Source organism: Grammomys surdaster, unplaced genomic scaffold, assembly GCF_004785775.1.
Source record: "Grammomys surdaster isolate TR1022 unplaced genomic scaffold, NIH_TR_1.0 150, whole genome shotgun sequence".
Classification (NCBI taxonomy): Eukaryota; Metazoa; Chordata; class Mammalia; order Rodentia; family Muridae; genus Grammomys; species Grammomys surdaster.
Window position 1 is genome coordinate 1,657,100 of NW_021604608.1, and position 17,429 is coordinate 1,674,528.

A 17,429-nucleotide genomic window follows, 5' to 3' on the forward strand; every position below is an offset into this window, starting at 1 on the left:
AGAGAGAGAGAGAGAGAGAGAGAGAGAGAGAGAGAGAGAGAGACTATACTTGGTTCTAATTTTTTGTCTCATATTTATTTAGTTTGTTATCAGATAATTTCATAGTTTTCCACAGGACAAATGGGCCTTACTCCCAGTGGCTGAGGACAGGAATAGTGAGTCTGGATGAATGCATTTTGGCAGCACAAAGAGGGAAAGCTTTGCAAGATGAATGTTGGCAGTATTGCTGGCTCTTGCCTGCTGTATTAATTTCTCCCTTAAAAGAAAGCTGACCTAATTTTTCCAGCCCAGAGCCCTAATGGACTCTTATTCAGAGGCCATCCTTCTCCTACATAAAGAGCTGCATTGTATTTAATGATAAGCCTTTTAATGGAATTTGCTATTTCTGGGTCTCTGGGAACATGTCATTAATGAGCTTGCAAGTGCAGAGAATAGCAGATGCTTGAGGGGCATGCTTTTCAAGGACAGACTGCCCTGGCAGGAAAATGAACAAAACCTGAAATGGGTCCTTTCTTCCTCCTGTGGAACTGGGTTGGCTTTAAGTAAACTCTGATCTAGATAAACTTAGGTTTCAACATTTGAATGTGCCATGCCCCGTCAACTTATTCCCTAGCACCGATCTGTGTGTCATTATCTACGAATATGTCTGCTATAAACCCACTGCATCTTCATCTGCACAATGTAAAACTAGACAGAGAGACGCATATAAACTAAGAAGCCAACATTCTCCAAGCTGGTTTGGTTTTTGCCCATTTAAAAGTTTGAAGAGAACAAGAGGAGAAAGATGGGGGAGAGTGGTATGAGCTAAATCCTTTAACTGCCAGGAACTACTTAGCTCTGGGCCCAAACCTTCGTCTTTACACAGTAAATTAAAAGCTTGTTGTTAACCAGAGATTCCCATTTCACAGAACCGAATATTTATCATCATTTATTACTTCACAAGGCAATTCTGAATTGTACTTCCACAGGAGAACAGCTCACTGAGGCACTGAACCACATGAAATACTCATGGCGGAGGAGCTCTGCCATCTGTGCATCTTTTGGAGTTTACAGTGAGCTGGCATCCAGGAGTGACTTAGCATCCCTTTTCAATTGGAATTTTGCTTACATCTCCACTCTTTAATTTAGATCTTACTGGCCCGTCCCTGGGCCCTGACATCAATGGTGGTACTAAAGATGTACTAAAAGCTTCCTCTTCTGGCAGTTTAAAGCCATCAATTCACACTGTTGAATGAGTTCCCAGCGGCAGTGTGTAAGAAGCTGTTGGTTGTTTAAAGAGGATGAAGGTAAAAGTCAAACCACATCAAACAAACAGCCATAAAAACAACAACAACAACAACAACAACAAAAACCCTTGATCATCTCAAGAAATAGTCAAACTACAGTCTGCAGTGTCATCTTGGAGTTTACTTAAAATGTAAGTTCTCAAACTGATTCTGATATTCCTAGGAAATTTCAGTAGTGATGTGAGAAGGAAGAAGACTTTGGTGATAATAGAGAGACGTATCCAGACCGTTTCCTGTGGTTGCCACATCAAAACACCCCACACTTGCTAGTCTAAAATGAAAACTTTATTCTCTCAGAATTCTAGGAACCAGAAGTCAAAAGTCCACATTACTTCAGGATTTGCTCCCTTCTGGGCCTCATAAAAACAACTTATTCATGGTTTCTTCCACTTTCTGCTGGCTGCAGACAGTCTTGGATCTGTGGTGTATCTCTACAATCCTGCCTCAGTTTCCACATGTCCTTCTCCTCCTCTGGACTTTCTCCTATTCTGTCTTAAATCATTGTCTTAGTTATGGTTTTATTGCTGTGAAGAGACGGCATGACCAAGGCAACTCTTATAAAGACAAACATTTAGTTGGGCCTGGCTTACAGTTTTAGAGGTTCAGTCCATTGACATCATGGTGGGAAGCATGGCAGTATGCAGGCGGACTCAGTGCTGGAAGAGTCAGGAGTTCTACATTTTGATTTGAAGGCAGCCAGGATGAGGCTCTTTTTTCCACACTGGGTGGGGTTTGAGCATAGCCCACCCATACAGAGACAAACTTCCTCCAACAAGGTCACACCCACTCCAATAAGGTCACAACTCCTAATAATGCCATTCTCCATGGGTCAAACCTTTCAAACATACAAGTCTGGGGGCCAAACCTATCAAGCCACCACATTCATTCTCTGTCTTTCTTTAATAAGGATGCTTGTTATTGGGTTTAGGGCCCAGTCAAATAACACAAGTCTGTCTCATCTCATTGCTTTGTTACATCTGCAATGCTTTTTTCCAATAAGGCAGCATTCATAGGGACTTGACATGTGAGTGATTTTTTTCTAAAGACTTTCATAGTCAGTATGAAGAGAAAACAATAGCCACCAAGAATACAGCAAGAAGGAAAGCTTAGTGATCTTACAGGCTTGCATTTCAGTGAAGGGTCTTGAGGTCAAGGAGAAAAGTTATACAGAGCTCCTTCGGAATTCAGCAGGAGAAATATATTCTTAGGAAAATATTTTTGCTTTTAAGACATTTGTTACACCTTAGAAGTTTGGGAAAGACGCTGTTCTTGATGATACCAAAGATGCAAAGGTGGGTCTTTCTATTTCTTGTTTTAATGATCTATAGCTAAGAAAAAAGGCTTTCTGGAGAGACCAAGGTCAATGACTTGCCTTTCATACACTTGCTAGTATGTTTGCTTTTTATTGAGTCTCTGAAATATGAGAAAGGCATTTGTTTCTCTGATACTTCAAATTACCCTTGAGCACTTTCCAGGTATGTTCTCATTCCCTGGAGCTCACAATAAACTAAGTAGTTTCAAAAAGGCTCATTAAACAGTCAGAAACTGAGCCAAAAGCCTGGGTTGTGATTATGTCAAAATAGTTTGAAATTAATGATATTACTGGGCATGGTGGTGAACACCTTTAATCCCAGCACTCAGGAGGCAGAGGTTGGCAGATCTCTGTAACTTCAAGGCCAGTCTGGCATAGTAAGTTCTAGGACAGTGAAGGATACATAGAGCAACCCTGTATCAAAAACAAAGCAAAACAACAACAAAAATGATGCTATTGTCTCTGTAACTGTAGAGTCTCTTAGAGATCTGTTTTTGTGTTTAGATTATGAGAAGAGAGTTGTAATAAATGTCTTTTTTTAAAAAGTTGAACCCTTATAGTGAACAAATCAGGCTCTCAGGAATGTTTGCTGTCATTAAGGAATGTTTGAAATGTCATTAAGTATTTTCCTTCTATGCTGTTTCATTTCTATCTTCCTCATCTTCACAGGCATCTACCTGTATCAATGTTGAGCTCTGCTAAAGAAGTCAACCTCCAGGAAAGGATATGGCAGGTATGCAAAGGTAGAGAGTCGAAAGAGTCAAAAGAGATAATAAGAAAGTCATATTACTGACTATAGTGAGGAGAAACTAGAATCAACCGAAATGCTGGCAGGGACTGTTTCAAGGAAACTTTGTGATCATTCAGATTATTAAGGCTTTCCCAGTTCTCTCTTAGTAAACTGTATTTTACTTCTGTGTACAAACAATAGATGATCTTTTGCAGGTTCTCATTCAATTCCCATTTAGAAAAATGGATCTTTTTCTTGGGCTCAGAGTTGCCTGTTTATACCAGCTTCATTTATTATTACAATTATGCAATTTAATGCCAGATTACATCAATTGTTATTTATGTGAATAGAAAGTTCTTGCTGAAAGCTTCTGATAGACCTAAAAAAAGACAAGCTGCTAACAAAACAACACTCATACATATCAGCCAACTGAACAACAGCAATACAGTATCAAATTAGGTGTTGCAAAGAAATAAAGAAGACTAGCAAGTGGGTTCAGATTCATATGTATGTTAGATTCCAGTTTCCATATGAAAGACATCAATATTGGAAAATAATAAAATGCTTCATGGTAAGAGTCTTAGTTTTATGTTGCTGTGATTAAAATGCCCTTTACAAAAGCAATTTAAGGTAGAAAAGGTCCCTTTTGGCTGGGGCAGACACCTGGGTGGTCGGCTCCATGAAGACATCTTATCCTGTACCTTCCTAGAGCAACTGGTAAGAACCCTCTCCCACAACCCTACGCCCCAGAACTATAACTGAGAAGCTGGGGCAATTTGGACCCATCATCCACCCAAACCCTGCCCCTCCGGAATACCACTCCCCTTCCACTCCTTGCTTGGTCCTTTTGGCTGAGACAGACATGAACTGGGTCTGCTCCTGTGAAGACATTATATGTTGAACCATCTTAGAGCAGTGGTGGAACTTGGAGCAGCTGAGGAATCACTGCAGTCAGAGCAGCTGAGGAACCACTGCACTCAGAGCAGCTGAGGAACCACTGCAGCCAGAGCAGCTGAGGAACCACTGCAGCCAGAGCAGCTGAGGAACCACTGCAGCCAGAGCAGCTGAGGAACCACTGCAGCCAGAGCAGCTGAGGAACCACTGCACTCAGAGCAGCAGGATTGCAGGATCCCAGGAAGCCTGAGTCCCAGGAGCTCTTCCACCCTGGAGCTCAGGATCACAGGATCACAGAAACACCTGGACTCTGAGGAGTTCTGACACAAGCAAGATAACTGGAAAGACAGGATCCAGTCAGAGACAGTGAGTGCAGGTAGCACTAGAGTTAACTAGATGGCGAAAAGTAAGTGCAAGAATATAAGCAACAGAAATCAAAGTTACCTGGTATCATCAGAACCCAGTTTTCCTACCATAGCAAGTCCTGGACAGCCCATCACACCAGAAAAGCAGGATTCAGATTTAAAATCACTTCTCATGAGGATGATAGAGGACTTTAAGAAGGACATAAACAATTCTCTTAAAGAAACACAGGAGAACACAGGTAAACAGGTAGAAGCCCTTAAAGAGGAAACACAAAAATCCCTTAAAGAATTGCAAGAAAACACAACCAAACAGGTGAAAGAATTAAACAAACCATCCAGAATCTAAAAATGGAAGTAGAAACAATAAAGAAATATCAAAGGGACACTACTCTGAAGATACAAAACCTAGGAAAGAAATCAGGAGTCATAGATGCAAGCATCACCAACAGAATACAAGAGATAGAAAAGAGAATCTCACGTGCAGAAGATACCATGGAAAACACTGACACAACTCTCAAAGAAAATGCAAAAATGCAAAAAAGCTCCTAATCTAAAACATCCAAGAAATCCAGGACACAATGAGAAGACCAAACCTAAGGATAATAGGTATACATGAGAGTGAAGATTCCCAACTTATAGGGCCAGTAAATATCTTCAACAAAATTATAGAGGAAAACTTCCCTAACCTAAAGAAAGAGATGCCGATGAACATACAAGAAGCCTACAGAACACCAAATAGACTAGGCCAGAAAAGAAATTCCTCCCGTCTCATAATAATCAAAACATCAAATGCACAAAACAGAGAGAAAATACTAAAAGCAGTAAGGGAAAAAGGTCAAGTAGCATATAAAGGTAGACCTGTAAGAATTACACCAGACTTCTCACCAGAGACTATAAAAGCCAGATGATCCAGGAGTAATATCATACAGACCCTAAGAGAACACAAATGCCAGCCCAGGCTACTATACGCAGCAAAACTCTCAATCACTATAGATAGAAAAACCAAGATATTCCATGACAAAACCAAATTTACACAATATCTTCCCACAAATCCAGCCGTACAAAGGATAATAGATGGAAAACTCCAACACAAGGAGGGAAAGTACAACCTAGAAAAAGCAAGAAAGTAATCTTCCAACAAACCCAAAAGAAAATTGCTACACAAACATAATTACACCTCTAATAACAAAAATAACAGGGTGAAACAATTACTTTTCCTTAATAACTCTTAAAATCAATGGACTCAATTCCTCAATAAAAACACATAGACTAACAGACTGGATATGTAAACAGGACCCAGAATTTTGCTGCATATAGGAAATGTACCTCAGTGGAAAAGACAGATACTACCTCAGAGTAAAGTGCTGGAAAACAATTTTCCAAGCAAATGGTCCCAAGAAACAAGATGGAGTAGCCATTCTAATTTCGAATAAAATGGACTTTCAACCAAAAGTTATCAATAAAGGTAAGGAAGGACAATTCATACTCACCAAAGGAAAAATCTTCCAAGGTGAACTCTCAATTCTGAACATCTATGCTCCAAATGTAAGGGCACCCACATTCATAAAAGAAACTTTACTAAAGCTCAAAGCACACATTGCACCTCACACAATAATAGTGGGGGATTTCAATACCCCACTCTCAGCAATGGACAGATCATGGAAACAGAAATTAAACAGAGACACAGTAGAATTAATTGAAGTTATGAACTAAATGGATTTAATGGATATCTATAGAACATTACATCCTAAAACAAAAGAATATACCTTGTTCTCAGCACCTCATGGTACCTTCTCCAAAATAGACCATATTACTGGTCACAAAGCAGGCCTCAACAGATACAAAAATATTGAAATAATCCCTTGCATCCTTTCAGATCACTATGGACTAAGGTTGGTCTTCAATAATAATAAAATCAATGGAAAGCCCACATACATGTGGAAACTGAACAATGCTCCACTCAATGATGACTTGGTCAAGGAATAAATAAAGAAAGAAATTAAAGACTTTTTAGAATTTAATGAAAATGAAGACTTGTCATACCAAAACTTATGGGACATAATGAAAGTAGTGGTAAGAGGAAAACTCATAGCTCTAAGTGTCTACAAAAAGAAACTGGACAGAGCATACACTAGCAACTTGACAGCACACCTGAAAGCTCTAGAACAAAAAGAAGCAAATATACCCAAGAGAAGTAGAAGACAGGAAATAATCAAACTCAGAACTGCAATCAAGCAAGTAGAAACAAAAAGAACTATACAAAGTCTCAACAAAACCAGGAGCTGGTTCTTTGAGAAAATCAACAAGATAGATAAACCCTTAGCCAGACTAACCAGAGGCCAGAGAGACAGTATCCAAATTAATAAAATCAGAACTGAAAAGGGAGACATAACAACAGAAACTGAGGAAATTCAAAAAATCATCAGATCCTACTACAAAAGCTTATACTCAGCAAAACTGGAAAATCTGGATGAAATGGACAATTTTCCAGACAGATACCAGGTACTAAAGTTAAATCAGGAGCAGATGAACCATCTAAACAGTCCCATAACCCCTAAAAGAAATAGCAGCAGTCATTAAAAGTCTCCCCACCAAAAAACAAAAAACAAACAAACAAACAAAAGAGCCCAGGACCCGATGATTTTAGTGCAGAATTCTATCAGACCTTCAAGGAAGACCTAATACCAACACTCTTCAAACTATTCCACAAAATAGAAACAGAGGGAACACTACCCAATGCATCCTATTATGCTCATACCTAAACCTCACAAAGACCCAACAAAGAAAGAAAACTTCAGACCAATTTCCCTTATGAATATCGATGCAAAAATATTCAATGAGATTTTGGCAAACCGAATCCAAGAGCACATCAAAACAATCATCCATCATGATCAAGTAGGCTTTATCCCAGGAATGCAGGGATGGTTCAATATTGGGAAATCCATGAATGTAATCCACTACATAAACAAACTCAAAGAAAAAAACCACATGATCATCTCAGTAGATGCTGAGAAAGCATTTGACATAATTCAACATCCCTTAATGGTAAAAGTCTTGGAAAGATCAGGAATTCAAGGCCATACCAAAACATAGTAAAAGCAATATACAGCAAACCAGTAGCCAACATCAAACTAAATGGAGAGAAACTTGAAGCAATCCCACTAAAATCAGGGACTAGACAAGGATGCCCACTCTCTCCCTACCTATTCTATATAGTACTGGAAGTCCCAGCTAGATCAATTAGACAACAAAAAGAAGTCAAAGGGATACAAGTAGGAAAGGAAAGATTCAAATATCACTATTTGCAGATGATATGATAGTATACTTAAGTGACCCCCAAACTTCTACCAAAGAACTCCTAAACCTGATAAACAACTTCAGCAAAGTGGCTGGTTATAAAATCAACTCAAGCAAATCAGTAGTCTTCCTCTACTTGAAAGATAAACAGGCTGAGAAAGAAATTAGGGAAATGACACCCTTCACAATAGTCACAAATAATATAAAATACCTTGGTGTAAATCTAACCAAGCAAGTGAAAGATCTGCATGACAAGAACTTCAAGTCTCTGAAGAAAGAAATCAAAGAAGATCTCAGAAGATGGAAAGGTCTCCCATGCTCATGGACTGGCAGGATTAATATAGTAAAAATGCCCATCGTGCCAAAAGCAATCTATAGATTCAATGCAATCCCCATTAAAATCCCAACTCAATTCTTCATAGAGATAGAAAGAACAATTTGCAAATTCATTTGGAATAACAAAAAATCCCAGGATAGCAAGAACTATTCTCAATAATAAAAGAACTTCTGGAGAAATCATCATCCCTGACCTCAAGCTGTACTACAGAGCAATAGTGATTAAAAAAGAAAACAAAACTGCATGGTATTGGTACAGAGACAGGCAGGAAGATCAATGGAATAGAATTTCAAAACCCAGAAATGAACCCACACACCTATGGTCACTTGATCTTTGACAAAGGAGCTAAAACTGTCCAGTGGAAAAAGGACAGCATTTTCAACAAATGGTGCTGGTTCAACTGGAGGTCAGCATGTAGAAGAATGAAAATCAATCCATTTTTATCTCCTAGTACAAAGCTCAAGTCCAAGTGGATAAAGGACCTACACATAAAACCAGATACACTGAAACTAATAGTAGAGAAAGTGGGGAATAACCTTGAATACTTGGGCACAGGGGAAAAGTTCCTGAAAAGAACACCACTGGCTTATGCTGTAAGATCAAGAATTGACAAATGGGACCTCATAAAATTGCAAAGTTCCTGTAAGGCAAAGGACACTGTCAATAGGACAAAATGGCAACCAATAGATTGGGAAAAGATCTTTACCAATCCCACATCCGATAGAGGGCTAATATCCAATATATACAAGGAACTCAAGAAATTAGACTCCAGACAACCAAATAACCTTATTAAAAATGGAATAGAGAGCTAAGCAAAGAATTCTCAACTGAGGAAACTGGAATGGCCAAGAAGCACCTAGAGAAATGTTCAGCATCCTTAGTCATCAGAGAAATGCAAATCAAAACAACCCTGAGATTCCACCTCACACCAGTCATAACGGCTAAGATCAAAAACTCAGGTGATAGTAGATGTTGGCAAGGATGTGGAGAAAGTGGACCACTCCTCCATTGTTGGTGGGATTGCAAGATGGTGCAACTACTCTGGAAATAAGTCTGGTGGTACCTCAGAAAATTGGACATAGCCTTACCTGAGGACACAGCTATACCTGGGCATATACCCAGAAGATGCTGCAACATATAACAAGGACATATGCTCCACTATGTTCATAGCAGCCTTATTTATAATAACCAGGAGCTGGAAAGAACCCAGATGTCATTCAACAGCGGAATGGATACAAAAAAAATGTGGTATATTTACACAATGGAGTATTACTCAGGTATTAAAAGCAATGAATTTGAGAAATTCTTAGGAAAATGGATGGAACTAGAAAATATCATCCTGAGTGAGGTAACCCAATCACAAAAGAACACACATGATATTCACTCACTGATAATTGGATATTAGCCCAGAAGCTCACAATACCCAAGATTCAACGCACAGACCACATGATGCTCATGAAGAAGGGAGACCAAGTGTGGGAGCTTTGGTCCTTCTTAGGAGTAAGAAAATACTCAAGGGAGCAAATATGGAGACAAAGTGAGTGACAGAAACTGAAAGAGGGGCCGTCTGCAGACCATTCCACCTGGGTATCCATCCCATGTGTAGTCACCAAAGGCAGATGCTGATATGGATATCAGGAAGTGCATGCTGACAGGAGCCTGATATACCTCTCTCCTTAGAGGTCTGCCAGAGTCTGACATATTCAGAGGCAGATGCTCACAGCTAACCATTGAACTGATCAAGGGGTTCCCAATGGAGGAGTTAGAGAGAAGGAGCTGAAGGAGCTGAAAGGGTTTGAGTCCCCATGAGGAGAGCAACAATGCCAACCAACCAGAGCTCCCAGGGTCTAAACCACCAGCCTGGGAGCACATAGGGAGGGACCCATGGCTCCAGCTTTATATATAGGGGAGAATGGCCTTGTCAGGCATAGGTGGGAGAGGAGATCCTTGGTCCCATGAAGGCTGGATGCCAAGTGTGGGGGAATTCGAGGGTGGAGAGGTGTGGGGTGGGTGGGGGCACATCCTCATAGAAGCAGGAGGAGGGGAGATGGGATGGGGGGGTCCTGGGTGTGGGGGGGAAATGGTGTAAGGGGATGACATCTGAAATGTAAATAAAATATTTAATAAAAAAAGATCTATTGTATATCCAAAATGTAAAACCTAAATAATTTCATTATCTTTGTGCTACACATAATATAAAAAAGTAAATAAAACTCATTTTTGTAAAAGAAAAAGAAAAAAGAAAAAAAGGTAGAAAAGGTCTATTTTGGCTTTAGATTTCCAGAGGGATATAGGCAATCAGGCTTCAGAAAACATGGCAGCAGACAGGGAAGACATGGAGGAGGAAACAGGAAACTGTCTGGTCACATGGCATCCACACTCAGGAAGCAGAGAATAAACTGAGATTAGAGACTAGCTCTAAAACTTTAAGACCCATCTTGAGTGACCCACTTCCTCCAAGAAGGCTCTACTTCCTAAAGGATCCTCATCCTTCCCAAACAGTACCTCAAGTTGGGAAGCAAGTGTTCAAACACATGAGCCTATGGGCAACATTTCACATTCAAAGATAGCAATGGGTGATCTCACAGTTGAAGGTCCCTAGGAAGGCTGTTGTGGCAGAGGAGACTTAGGAGTAGGAATAGCCACTTCAAGCAATTGTGGTAAATAATTTATTATAGATGAACAACTTTCATTCTAAGTGAAAATGGGATTTTGCTTCAAAAGAAACCATTATTGAGTTTTAAATGTTGTAATTATATGCTTTGGTTCACATTAAAAGATAATTTTTGCAACAATATGAAGGGCGAGAATGATCATTGAGAATGTCACAGCAGGAGCTGAGGGCCAGAGTTGAAAACATGAACTAGAATATGGGGGTTGAAATGGAGAATAACGTAGACTGATTTTTATTTTTTTAGGGGATAAAAGACCTTAGATAGATAGCTAAATGTCATTCAGTATATTTAGTTATACAACTATCACCACATTCAACTTCAGGACATTGTTTTTTACCCTCAAATGAAACCCTTAGGCTGAATAAGGTGGTGCATGCCTTTAATCATAGCACTCAGCAGGCACAGGAAGGGGAATCTTTGAGTTTGACACCAGCCAGGTCTACACAGTGGGTTGTAGGCCAGCCAGGGATACATAGTGAAACTCTAAAAAAAGAAAGAAGAATGGAAGGAAGGAAGGAAGGAAGGAAGGAAGGAAGGAAGGAAGGAAGGAAGGAAGGAAGGAAGGAAGGTAGGGAGGAAGGAAGGAAGGGAGGGAGGGAAGGAGGGAGGAAGGAAGAGAGACAAAAGTCTTTAGCTTCTCCCCATGTCATATTTGAACCGTGTTCCTTAGCAAGTTATACAGTCAACAATGTATTTTGTATAATTTATTCATCTACTCCTTGGTTGACACACTTTTAGTTTGTTTCTAATTTTTAGCAATACAAGTAATATCTCTATGAACAAACATTCATGGACCAATTTGTATGGAGACAGGAGTTTTCATTTCTCCTGGGTACTCAGCAATATAACTGTTGGATCATATAACATTCTGTCCAACTATTCAGGGGAAAGTTGAACACTTTTTGATTGTGGCCACATCATTGTGTATTCCTAGCAGCAACATAGGAGGGCTTGAGATTGATCTGGTTACTACCGTGTGGAGAAAAGACTGAAGGAAGGCTGTGGAGTGGAGGTGGGGAGGAGGGAGAAGACTAGAATGGTAATGTAAAGTTGAAACATCTTAGTGGGAATCAAGAACCCTCAGCTTAGGGAGTACTTTATACTGTTTTACGGATATGATACAAAAAATAGTGAGCTCTCTTTACATCAGGGGTTATGTCATTAAATTATAAGATTCCAACAGTGTGGGCTTGTTAAAACAGATCTGTAGTTCTCAAAGGACAAACTGCTTAAACATCTGTCCCCAAACAAGCTCCCACAAGCACAAGAATATTTTCAGAGAAGTAGATGGAGTCAAGTCAGGGTATGAAATAAAACTTGTACTCTTTTGAGCCAGGAAAACACAGAGCCCAAGCGGCAGCCTGTGATCGAGGATGTCTTTGCCAATGCATCATTCCTGTCACCTCACCATACTTCTTGACTTCCAAGGCCAGACAAGGGCTTGCTTTTCTCCTGTTTACTAGAGTAACAGTTTACTCCAAAGTTTACTGGGCAGCTGTGTTCACCCTCTACAGAGCATCAAGATGGGAAGTCAAACAGCTGCCAGGCCTCAGATCTGCTGGCACTGGATTGCAACATCTCTTATATTAGGAAGCCTCAAGTCAAACTACCAGAGTTGATTCCAGTTTAGGGTCACCACTCCATTGCTTGGATGTGTGTGCACGTGTGTTTTTACTGGGAATCAGTCTAGCGCCTTGTATATGGTAAGCAAGCACACTACCATTGACTTATATCCCCAGGCATTTTACAATTCTGAGACAAGGCTAACTAAGTTGCCTAGGCAACTCATTATGAAGCTAGACAGGCTTGAACTTGCAATCCTTTGCCTCACCTCAGCCTCCCAGGTAGCTGGGATTACAGATATGTGCTACAATAATATCCAACAAAATGCTATATTGTTAAAAGCTCTCAGGGTGATTTTCATGTACATTTTGGATTGTTTGATCATTTACTTACTAGGCTACTGACCATATGTTATTATATACATATTATTATATGTATATTATACTAGGAGATATATCACTACATTACTTTATGAATCACTATAATACAAGAAATCTTAGCAAAATATATGGGAAGAAATTTTTTTAATGTAATGGCTGTTTTGTCTGTATGTAACTATCTGTACCAGGTTTGAGGAGTACACTCAGAGGCTAGAAGAGGACCTTAGAGACCTTACAGATACCCTAAGACTGCAGTGACAGATGGCTGTGAGCTGCTTTGTGGGTGTGGGAGTCAACCCGGGTTCTCTGAAGAGCACATAGTACTCTTAACCACTGAGCCACCTCTTCAGCATATACATGGAGAAAAATTTTAATCGAATTTAACCAACTTACTAAGGTTCTATTTTGTGTCTGTTACTATATCAGCCTCTAGAGAAACACATGGATAAGAGAAAGGAATTACTGTATTATAAACACACTTAAAATAAAAAGGTTTTCAAAGGCTTTTATTTTTAGAGGAAGTAGAACTTAAAAGTTAAATATGATGCAATTTTTAGAAAGAAGAAAGAAAAAGAGAGGGATGACTGTGTAGTCACAAAAGCCAAGACATGAACCACCCCTAAATGTCTACTAATGGACAAACAAAGAAACTATGTTATCTATTCACAACAGAGGACTATCCACTCGTACAACAGAATCACATCCTGTCATTTGCTGCATCGTGAATGGAGCTGGATGACAAAAGGGTAACTGCAGTAAGTTAGGTACAGAAAGGCAGATACTGCACGTTCTTAATTTATATGTGGTAGCTAAAATAATTCATTTCATGAAGGTAGAAAGTAGCGTAGTGGCTCCCAGAGGCTAAGGAGAATAAAGAGGAAGGTGACAAACTGGCTATTGAATATAGTGGTGCAGTTGGAGTCGGTGGAATGCCTTCTAACGCTGCAGGATAACTATGGTGGGTGACAAATAATTGTGTCTTTGCAAATAGCTCGAAAAGTATTTGAGTAGTATCACTGCAAAGAAACAGCAAATAGTTGAGGTGATGGAGACACTGATACCCTGAATTATTGTGTACTTGAAACATCTGTATCCCACAAATACATACAGATTTTATGCATCAATTAAAAATTAAAAATGAGGGGGCTGGAGAGATGGCTCAGTGGCTAAGAGCACTGACTGCTCTTTCAGAGGTCCTGAGTTCAATTCCCAGCAACCACACGGTGGCTCACAACCATCTGTAATGGAATCAGATGTACTCTTCTAGTTTGTGTCTGAAGAGAGTGACAGTGTACTCAATACATAAAATGAATAAATAAATCTTTTTTAAAAATTAAAAATGAGCATTAAAAGTGAAAGATTTTGCTTTTCAGTATGCATCCAAGGACACATAAAGATGTGCATGTGGGTTTATCACGTTCATAGCAGTACTGTTTATGATAAGCACAAAAAATGGAATCCAAAATTATCAATTGGTGAATAGATTAATCAAGATAAACCAAACATGAGATAGCTATATAAGAGACAGATGCATATGTGACATTATGGGATAGGACATGGATGATCCTTAAAGAAAAAGCCAGAAGTAAAGGATTAAGTATTAAATGATTTCATTTATTTGAAATACCCACAAGAGACAAACCTGGATATTCGAGCTGGAGGGAGAGATGGCTTAGTGGCTAAGGGTGTATGTTGAACAACTACGAGAACAAGAGTTCAAATCCCAGCACCCACATATCCAGCTCTCACACCAGCTCTGAAATGAGTAGAAATGAAAGGATAACTGAGCTTTGCTGGCTGCCAGCCTAGGTGAGAAAACTAGAGCCTCTTGGTTCAGGGAGAGACCTTGCCTCCCTCGTACAAATAGGCAGAGAGCGATAAAGGAGGACACTTGCTGTTTTCTTCTGGACACCAGCATGTCCACACACAGCATGTGTGTGTATACTTACTCAGACACACACACTAAAATCATTAAGTAAGTAATTGTTTTGGAAAAGGATAGAAAAGAATAAAAGTTTGCTTAGTGATGGAGGTGTGAATAGGAACTACCTTCAAATGTGCATGAGAAGTAGGCTTGTTCTCCAGCTAGGCTTTATGAATCATCAGACACAATTGCATTCACTAAAAACATGTGGAATTGCATTAACAGGTGAAAAAAAGAAGCTCTTGTGTAGGAAAATCCACTTTAAAAAAAACTTTACTAGAAAACATCATCACAGTTGAGTGACTATGTTGAGACACAAATGACAGTCCTGAGACTTGAGTTTAAAGCCTCGAGCTCTGAAATCAGTCACAGAATGTAAATCATTTTTACCAATCTTACAGAACATAGGAATAGAGACTGAGAAAGCATGGGAGAGGAATGGCAACAAAGGAAAACCACAAATTATGATGGAAGAATATTAGAGATCACCCAGATTAAATTCACCTATCATAGAAAACCTCATGGAAATATTAAATGCACAAATGTAGAAAATACGCACCATACAATAGTAGGCAAAAGAAGAGTGGTTTATAAGAAACAAAATTCTTACTTTAAGAAATTAGCATGAAAAGTGATAGTGAGAGGCACTATACAGTAAGGATCAATTATGACTTATAATGGAGAATATACTCTGAGAAATACTGCTGATTATGTACCAGGGATGGTGTTTGCCTTCTGTATTGCTGGGTCTTCATGGCTTAGCAAAATAAGGATTCCATAAGTATGACAAAATTGAATCACAACCCAACCACATTGAAATGGTCTATTTGTGTGTTTGACATACTGCAAAGCAAGGGGCCATGCTTTTGTTAGGGTTTCTATTGCTGTGATAAAACACTATCTCCGTAAACGACTTGGAGAGGAAAGGGTTTATTTCATCTTACAATTGGTAATCCATCATCCAAGGAAGTCAGGGAAAGAATCTGGAGGTAAAAACTAAAACAGAGGTCACGGAGGAGCTCTGTTCATTGGCTTGCCCGGCCTGCTTTCTTATAGTACCCATGATCACCTGCCCAGATATAGCACTAACCACAGTCAGCTAGACACACCTACTGTAATTTTAAAAACTACAGACTTGCCTACAGGGAAATCTTATAGAGGCATTTTCTCAGTTTAGAGTCTCTTTTCCAAAATCACTCTACTAGCCAGGGCAGAACCTGCCTAGGATTTATTGCACCAATATACAGTATATGGAACTGGCGAGATGGCTCAGTGGTTACGAATATTTGCTGCTGTTACAGAGGATCTGAGTTTGATTCCCAGCAACCACATTGGGTATCTCTCAGTCATGTGTAACTCCAGATGTCTGAAGGCTCACATCTTCTGGCTTCCATGAGCACCCACCCAATGGGGTATATGTACAGTTACACATGCACACATAAATAAAAGTGATAAAAATATTTTAAAATAGTCAACATTTTAAATACAGCAGGCACCCCATAGAGCACCACTATCACAAGTCAAGGATAGTTCTTTCATACATTTTCCCTTCTTTCTACACACACTGACATACCCTTTGTTTCCACTTTCAGAGGCCTCTTAACTTGAACTATCACATGTAGCTCCTGTTATGTGTTTTTGATTGCTCTTGCTATTTCAAATCTTGCTTCCCTTCCAACAACAAACAAAAAGTTTAGCTTTTTGAAGACAAGGAAGGTGCCAGATACTATAATTGCCTTTTCAGATACTTACATCATTTTTATATAGTAAACTTAAGTACGTGTTTTGATTGGCACTATCAGACAACTCTGGGTTATACATCATGGCACAAGTCGAGGTTTCCGAGACACGACTGTCTGGAGACAGGCTGATGTACAAAGAACATGAAGACGTCAATGGCAGGTCAGGAGAAGAAAGTTAGTGCTGTTCTGTTTCAAGCTGGTCTTGCATTCCAGTGCGGTAAGGATGCCTATCCATCCTTCAGAAAAGCAGGTATGGAAAGTAAGAGGGAGATGTTTAGGAAAGAAAGCAGAGCATGCCCTTCATTACACTCTGGGACACAAGCCAGAGCTAGTCTTTACTGGTAGGCATTGTGTTAGGACTTTGAGGCCAAATGGAAAACACTAAGTAAACAACTAATTTAAACCACTAAATCCCTACAGGAAAGACATATCTACAGATACGTGGAGGGAACCTGTGAATTTTTCCTAATTGGGAAATAGCCAGGGATTAGCAACCTGTTTTGGCAACATCTCAGCTACACATCCTGTATATATCCAACTAAGATCCTGAGATGAAGTAGGGATATGGGCTGGCTGACCTCCCAAGGTCTTTTCCGTTACCACAACCATATACTGAATCCTACCCTTTCCCATTTATGATCGGACACATGCCTGTAGTCAGTTTGTAAGTCCCCTGGGCTGCCTTCCAGGTTTAGTACTATGCCACGAAAGGCTGCTAGCAGTCAACAAATGACTCAAATATTTGCTGAATGAAGGAATAAATGAATCGTGTTTAAATAGGTCTCACATGATCTCCCCAGCTGTAGAGAATAAAATCACAACATTCCAGGCAGGATGATGGTTCGAAGAATTGAACAGAGCTGGCAAGGGAACATGATCTCTCTCTCTCTCTCTCTCTCTCTCTCTCTCTCTCTCTCTCTCTCT

At 39.6% G+C, this 17,429-nt stretch overlaps 1 protein-coding gene across 1 annotated transcript in view; it reads right to left on the reverse strand.

The window, feature by feature from the left end:
- The window catches only part of Fam184b (family with sequence similarity 184 member B), a 109,686-nt gene that overhangs the window by 91,737 nt on the left and 520 nt on the right, over positions 1–17,429 (reverse strand). The window lies entirely within an intron of this gene.